Source organism: Cebus imitator, unplaced genomic scaffold, assembly GCF_001604975.1.
Source record: "Cebus imitator isolate Cc_AM_T3 unplaced genomic scaffold, Cebus_imitator-1.0 Scaffold199, whole genome shotgun sequence".
NCBI lineage: Eukaryota > Metazoa > Chordata > Mammalia > Primates > Cebidae > Cebus > Cebus imitator.
The window spans coordinates 5,662,032-5,670,503 of record NW_016107514.1 but is presented as its reverse complement, the minus strand read 5'-3'; the positions used below and the strand labels follow the sequence as shown (position 1 = coordinate 5,670,503).

At 43.8% G+C, this 8,472-nt stretch overlaps 1 pseudogene; it reads left to right on the top strand.

Moving 5' to 3' along the window:
• Positions 1–7,289: 7,289 nt before the first annotated feature.
• Positions 7,290–7,938, top strand: LOC119473974 (annotated as a pseudogene).
• The last annotated feature ends 534 nt before the right edge of the window (positions 7,939–8,472 follow it).

Sequence of the window (8,472 nt, the reverse complement as noted above, 5' to 3'; positions counted from 1 at the left end):
CTTGGGCTTTTCCACCTCCATTTATTTATTTATTTATGAGACAGTCTTGCTCTGTCACCCAGGCTGGAATGCAGTGGCACAATCTCAACTCACTGAAATCTCTGCCTCCTGAGTTCAGGCAATTCTCCTGCCTCAGCCTCCCAAGTAGCTGGGACTGCAGGCACATGCCACCACACCCAACTAATTTTTTTTTGTTTTTGAGATGAAGTCTCACCCTGTCACCCAGGCTACAGTGCAATGGCGCAATCTCAGTCCACTGCAACCTTCACCAACTGGGTTCAAGCAATTCTCCTGCCTCAGCCTCCTGAGTAGCTGGGATTACAGGTGCCTGCCACCATGCTCAGCTAATTGAAAAAAAAAAAATTTGCAGCATTAAGTTCTTGCCATGCTGCCCAGGCTGGTCTCAAACTTGGCTCAGGCAATCCTCCTGCCTCGGCCTCTCAAAGTGCTGGGATTACAGGCATGAGCCACTGTGCACAGCGTAGATAGGATTTCTGACATTAGGATCATAAGATTTAGGTGATGGGGGGATGAAGGCAGCAAACCACCTTGCCATATATGTACCTATGCAACAATCCTGCATGACCTGCACATGTACCCTAGAACCTAAATTACAATAAAAATAAATAAAAATTAAAAAAAAGAAAATAACAAATGAAATGTTTTTTTGTAAAAAAAATTGGTTTGCATCTTCATTGCTCCTACAGAAGGGATCTCTGATATTAGAATCATAAGGCTTTTGTTTAGGAACCATTTAAGGTGTTCTTCAGATCCCAAATTCCAGCAAAATAGCTGATGCTAACCAATTTGAAGACCTCCATTGAAGAATGGGATCAGCATGAAAATATAGCTTCTTCATCTCCTTGCCCTAACTTCACCCTGCACTCTTTGACCAATCGATGATCTCCACACTTCAGCCCACTCCCAAATTCTTATAATGCCCAGCCACAAATTCCTTTAGGAGGTGGATTTGAGGTTTCCTCCTCTCTCCTCATTTGGCGGTCCCATTTTTAAACTTCTTTCTCTGCTGCAACCCCATGTCTCGGTGTATTTGACTTGCTGCACATGTGGGACAAGGGCAACAGGTGGCAAAGCAACAGACCTACTATGGTTGAAATTTCTCTATCTACTATGTTCTCCCTCACGGTTTTCCTTTCTTTTTTTTTTTTTTTTTTTTGCAATCTTTCTCATTCTTGAAGGCTCAGGTCAAAAGGTGAAATATCACCTCCTCCTTCCACCAAGGAAACTTATACCAGGTCCCTCTCCTCTAACCTCCCATGGCACACAGAGCCTCTACTACTTTGTTGGTGCTTGTTTTCTGCTCTGTATTGTTAGTTACCTTTTGTCTGTCTCAGCTCTTTGTAAGTTCCTGAGGGGAGCAGAGAAGTCTGCTACTTCTTTGTGTGTGTGCAGTGGTTTCCAGTACAGTGTCGTACCCATGCTCATATTTCTTCTGACTCAATAACTCCGCCAGCATCTCCTTCACATGGACTAAAGGGAGGCAGGATGGTTTAGAAAAAGCTTTTTACAACATAGCGCTAAAGGAATACAAGTCTATAAAAAATTAACACTAAGCTAACAATTCCATTGTCTCCTAAAAGTACTAAAATATCACAGAGTACAGGATAAGCTCTAGAGTGAGACAGCCTGAGTACATAGCATTGCTCCACACTTAACAAGCTGTCTCACCCTGAGTGAGTCAACTCACTAGGTAATAAGAAGATAATAACAGCTCCTAGTTCAGAGAGATTTGTATTTGTTTGTTTTTTTATTGTAGTAAGAGCACTTATCATGAGATCTGCCCTCCTGACAAATTCATAAGTACACAGTACATTAATGTCACACAGCAGATCTCTAGAACTTATTCATCTCGAATAACTGAAACTGTACACCCATTAGAACAAGAGGGTTTTTAAAAATGTATACTTTGAAATAACTTTAGTCTTACAGTAAAGTTGCAAAAATTGTAATTTCTGTGTACACTTCACCCAGCTTGTTCAAATGTTAACATCCTACATAAATATAGTGCAATTATCGAAACCAGGAAATTGACATTGATACAAAAATATTAATTAAATCTACAGATCTTGTTTGAATTTCACCACTTTTCCCACAGATTTCTTTTTCCGGATCCAATCCAGGATTCCATATTGCATTTAGCTATTTTATCTTCTTCTTCAATCAGTGATAGTTTTGGAAAATCCAGGCCAGTTATTTTCAAAATGTCCCTCAGGCTTTCTCATGAGTAGATTGAAGTTATGCATTTTGGGCAAGAATAGCACAAATAGGATATTGTGCTCTTCTCAGTGCATAGAATCTGGAGGTACATGATCTTGGTATGCCTTACTATTGATGAGTTATTCTTGACCTCTTGGTTAAAGTGACGTATGTTGGGTTTTGCCACTGTTAAATTTACTATATTTTCCCTTTGTAATTAGTAAGTATCTTTTAGGGAGATACTGTGAGACTATACAAATATCCTATTTCTCACACCTTCACCAACTAATTATAGTATCCATCCATTGGGCTTGCCTACAGCAATTACTACTATGGTGTTTGCCAAATATCAATCTTCTATTTTTCTGCTTCCTTCTACATGTATTAATTAGAATTCTTCTCTAAGGAAGAGCTCTTTCTTCTTCCCCATTTGTTTGTTTGGAGGATTAAATGAAGTAGGACATTTACACAGTGTCTGGCACATGGTGAATGCTCAGTAGGTATGAATCATCTTTAATATTATTATGACCGAGGCAATATGGAAGTTATGTAACTAATCGCAATGTGACTAATATTTTCTAGTTAGAAATGAGTATTTCTAACACGTTTAAAGGTGTTCCAAAACAGTCCACTATATTCGTTTGCTAGGGCTGCTATAACAAGATGACAGATTGAGTGGTTTAAACAACAGAAATGTATTTCTTGCAGCTCTGGAAGCTTGATGTCCAAAATCAAGATGTCAGCAGGTTTGGTTTCTCCCAAAGTCTTGCTCTTTGGCTTGAAGACGCCCCCTCCTCGCTGTGTCCTCACGTGGCCTTTCCTCTTTATGTTAACAAATCTACCTCCTAAAGGAATTTGTGGCTGGGGATTATAAGAGTTTGGGAGTGGGCTGAAGTGTGGTGATCATCTGTGTGTGGTGATTCCCTCTTCTTCTAAGGACTGGTCAGACTGAATTAGGGCCACCCTAAGGGCCTCATTTTAGTTTATTCATGTCTTCAAAGACCTTGTGTTCCAATATAGTCACATTCGGAAGTATTGGGGCTTAGAGTTTCAACACACTAATTTGGGAATGGGGGGATGTTATTCTGCCCGTAGCTGCCTATTGGCTTTGACGAACTATTGTGAGCAAATGACTGAACATGTGAAAGCACTTTCAGAACCGGAAAGCACCATACAAATACAAGGCAGTAGTATAAAAATGCCACAAATCTTGGAAATCACTCATGCGCTTTACATTTCAGGTATGAAGCATTCCCTTACAATGTCATTGCCATTATTCAATTAACTATCCTTTCATGCTGCCACAGAACTCGGGAAGGCCCACTTCAACCCGGGCACTGGCTGTGTCATCGCACGTCCTCAGCAAGTGACATTCACATCAGCGTGTTTTGCTGGTTTTATTGTCTTTCTGGAGCTTCAGGCTTTCAGCAGCTCATTTCAGCCTATCCCATAGCTACCTCTTCGGAGGCCGGAGGCACCTCCTTCCCTCGCAGGGAAAGCTGCCTGCCAGGCGGCCAGCAAGCGCCTGATTTCTCCATCCACCGGCTGCGTAGCCTTGGGCAAGGCCCCTCTGTGCAGCGATTCGTCCCAATTCCACGGCTGAAAACGAAGGATAACAATCCTCACAAGGAGGCTGAGGATTAATGAGTTAATCTTTATAGAGCATTTGGAGAACACAAAATGGGCAACCCCCCGTTTATCTCTTTGTAGAACTAACCTACAAACTAAACTCCCACTGGGAAACTAGGACCCTTTTATATAACGTTTACTTGAAGGCGGCAATTTGCAGATTCTAATAAATTTTAGCTTCCCAGAAGTGGGAAAAAGGCACCCATTCCACTATATCTGAGTAAGTTAAAAAGTAGAACAATCTCTTCCCAGTGAAGGTTTTGCTTATCAGAGGCTAACAGAGGCCAGGGAGAAACTGTGGCCTGTGGTCTGCCTTGCCTGTCACGGATAAGGAAGAACCAGAGACTCTTCCCAGGGCTGTCAAATATGTTTAAAGCTGACATCCTTGGGGTCCACAGCCTCCAAACTCAGAGTGTGTGGGAGGAGGGGATGGATACAATGCAACTGCTTCCTGCAACTTACCAAGCCCACCAGCCTTTTCCCAGGCTAGCAGTAGCCATTCCTTGCTTCACAGCAGTGCTCTAAAGCCCTTCAGAGATAGGAGCACTTCAACAGCCAAAGTGGGAAGTCCTTCTTCTAAGTCTTCCAAGGCCTTCGGCCGCTGCCAAAGCACCCCAGGAGAGTTTCTCTGTAGGAACTGTCTCCGTTGACTGTGTTACATTACCTCTTTGCCCCACCTGTGATTGACTGTCAAGCGCCACCAATACTGCTTTGCTGGAAAGGTTTTCTCCACTCTACATCCTTATTTTCCTTGCCTCAATCCCAGGCAATATTGGTCACAGGTCTGGCAACAACCTTCTAAATGATCTCCCTAATTCTGCTCCCTAATCCCCACTGCACGGTCTTCCCTGCTCCTCTCTACCTATTCAACTTCTAAATTTGAAACAGTAAAATCTTTCAAATCCCACCTCTATTCTCATATCCCTTGGAAGTTCCTTGTTTAAAGGATCAGTAGCGATTAGCCAGGCAAAGAGAATGCCTGTGTGTGAGAGGGGTGAGGAGGGAGGGAAGAAGGTTGGAGAGCAGCAGGAACTGCAGAACAGCACATCCGAAGTCGTGATGTGAGAACATGGCTCATGTATGCAACTACTCAGGACTCAGCAAAACTGGAACCTGGGGAGCAAGGGCGAGAGGGAAATAAAGTTGGCGAGGGTCGGCAGAGCCAGACCCCTGCTGAAGGAGTTTGGACTTTATCTAAAAGAAAGTGGGGGCCGTTGAAGGGTTTTAAGTAGGCAAATGTCACAAACAAGTTTGCATGTTAGAAAGATTTCTCTGGCAACGGAGTGGAGAATGCATTGGAGGAGAAATACTGGAAGCAGAGAGACCGTCTGAGAAGCTGCTGCAATTATCCACAGTTGACGGCAGCAAGGGCTAAGGAGAGGGGAGGTTAACTTCAGCAGCGTGTTGTCCTTGGGCAAATGCCAGCTTCTGGGCCAATGCCTGTCCTCCAACTGTTCTTCCTGATCTACTATGAGATACAGAGCTTGTGCCAGAATGTAAAGTCAAGGCACTTTTTGCTTCATCAGAAAAAGTCTTGCTTTCTGGGAGGGAGAGGAAAGTCAGTGGAGCTAAACAGTGTGCTTAGTGAAGTATCTGATTTACATTCTGGCCCAAGTCCCTTATCTTCGTGAACCCGTAACAAATAGACTTCAGACCAGCACTGTTCATGGCACTGACTCCAAGGACTCTCTGGATTGATGATGATTTGGATCAGAATGAGAAGTTTGTAATCATGGTGGGTTAGGTAAATGAGGGAGACAATACACGCTTACAGGAAAAACAAGTAACCCGTGTGGACAGGGTGATAATCTGAATGAATGACACATTACGTACAACTGTGAGGGCTCCAGTTGAGAAGCTGGATCCCAGAATGGACTGACCATGGGTTTTTGCATAAATTACAACTGAGTTCAAATCCCAACTTCATGACTTACTGTGTAAACTTACATTAGTGAGCTGGCTTCTCTGAACCTTATTTCTCTGTGTGTAAAATGGGAGAAATAATACCCGTCTCACAGAGATATGAGCTCATGGCCTAGCAGATGGCAGGTTTTGTTAAATGTTCCCAGATGCAGCACATGGTAAGAACTCTTTGAAACAATGTGCTGAATATCACTTTTCAAAATAAGTAGAAAAACAGTAAGAAGACAGTTTTTTAAAAGTGATAGACAGAGTTGGGTGTATGTAATCAGCTCTTTGGAATATCGAACTGCAGAAAGACAGTAAAACCATGCAGCTCAGATCCATCCGCTGCAGAGTCGTAAAATCTACTTTTCTTACCCTGCGTTCCTCTCACAGACTTCTTCCTATCTCCAGCTTCAGCCTTGCATTCTGGGGTCCAGCTTTGAGTCAACCTGACTAAGGACCCATCCTCAGCCTTGGGTCTTGGTCTGCTAACAGGGCTCTGCCTTGGTGCCTGTTTTCGTCCTGTTCATGCTGTTATAGGTATCATCCCAATATTCCAGGTCCCTCTGCTAGAACACCTGGACTGCTCTTGCCAATCCCCTCCCACAGAGATTCCTAAATTCTCAGCCTATGGCTGTTGCCCTGGTGCCTGCTTGCAGACAAATGTGCTTGAGAACACACCAGAAACCCACTGCCAGCTTGTTTGGATCCCTTTACAATTTGACTGCTGGATTCTGATGCAATAGGCCATCCCCTCAGGCACTAAACTTTGCAGTCTGATGGAAACTTTCCCAGAGCTTAATGAGTCCCGGGGTCCCCCATCCCTCAGTACCTGTCTTAGCCCTAGTGTCAATTCAGTTCTATAGCCAAGCTTTTTGCTACATGTGCCTGAGACAAGGAAACAAGACAAATGATAGGCATTTTATGTCTAAATAGCAGTTTATAATTTACGAGGTTCTTTCACACTATCTCATTTGACCCTCACACCAAACACATGATACAAAAAAGAAGCAATTTCCCTGCTTTACAGATAAGTGCAAGTGACTTACTGGAGCAATCAATTGTCCCCGTTTGTCCAGGATTGAGGAGGTTCCCAGACAGCAGGTTTTTTCAGTGCTAAAACCAGGACAGTCCTGGGCAAACTGGGATGGTCAGTCATGCTAGGTCACAAAGCTAGTAAATGACTGAGCTAGGATTTGAACGCAAGGCACCTAGCCAGTACTTACTGAGTCATTGAACTCAATAGTTATTATTGCTAATATTATTGAACAGTTACTGTTATTGACCTCAGTAACTGTTAACTGAATGACAGACACTTGTCTGTCCCCTTTCTACTGTGCCATGTGCTTCTCCTAAACAGCATTCTCTTCAGACTAATACATAAAAGTGTTGTTTGCCTTGTTTCTTCTTGAAATGGTAATCCGTGGGAAGGAGCAGGGAAACGCTGCCTTGCAAGTGAAAAGCATCCCTGCGTTAACTCCATGTGGGAATAATCACTGGCAGTAATAATTTCAACAAAGGGATTAATTAACAGAGTCTGTAATTACCTTAACAAGAGCTTGAAATCAAAAATGATTGTGATGGGCCACTAACCCAATCAATATATGCACTCTGCCCTGGGATAATCTGAGACTGATTGCATATATGAATATTCAGTACATGTAAATTTTAAATCCTACCATCAGGTAACAACAAAGGGCTGTAAGAGATTTAGTGGTCAGTATATGTCCTTCAATTCAACCTTGACTTCATGGAAACCATTTAGAGAAAATAACAAAAGCAACCCCACCACAGCTGCTTTTTCCTGGACACCATGAACCACGTTGTCCAAACCTGCTTCACTCCTGCCATCACTGACTGTCCCCCCAGCTGTGAGATGCTGAAGGAGGAGCAGGAGGTGGCTGTGCTGGGGGAGCCCCATAACCTGCTCCCCCGACATCCACCGTGAGCCACATCTGCAGCAAGACCTCCGTGTTTAACACTCTTCCTGAACTCCTGCTGCCTGGGCTTCATAGCATTCGCCTACTCGATGAAGTCTAGGGACGGGAAGATGGTTGGCGACCTGACCGGGGCCCAGGCCTTTGCCTCCACTGCCAAGTGCCCGAACATCTGAGCCCTGATTTCAGGCATCATCATGACTATGTGCTGATCATCATCCCAATACTGATTCTGCAAGCCTATCAATAGATCAAGAGGAATCATCCAGGCCAGGGGCTCTGTCCTTCCTCACCCTGTCCCCTGAGCCGGGTCCTGTGTCAGCCCTTTATCGTCACCCACGTTTCTACCATGACATTCAATAAAGTGCATTTGTTCTTGGAAAAAAAATAGAAAGAAAAGATAACAACTGGTGCTCCTTTTAAATGAGGCAAGCCCAAGAGCTTCTTTCCGTGCCACTTTTCAGCCAACACGGAATGATGAGTACCGCTTAACCTTGCAGCTGGTAAAAGGAGCGCTGGATGTCAGAGCCTGTTTGCTTTCCCTCTACCACACTCTGCATGCAGGACACAGCCTCCAGCTATCTGCACCCTCAAACCCCTGCCAGCTCAAGCTCTCCTCTGTCACCCAGGATGCCACTATCCCCCAAAACTACGTCTAGCCTTTCTTTTGACACATTTCCTTTGTTAACTTTTATCATCTTTTGGGATTTTTTTTTAAGAGACAGAGTCTCCTCTGTTGCCCAGCCTAGAGAGCAGTGGCATATTCATAGTTCATTGCAGCCTC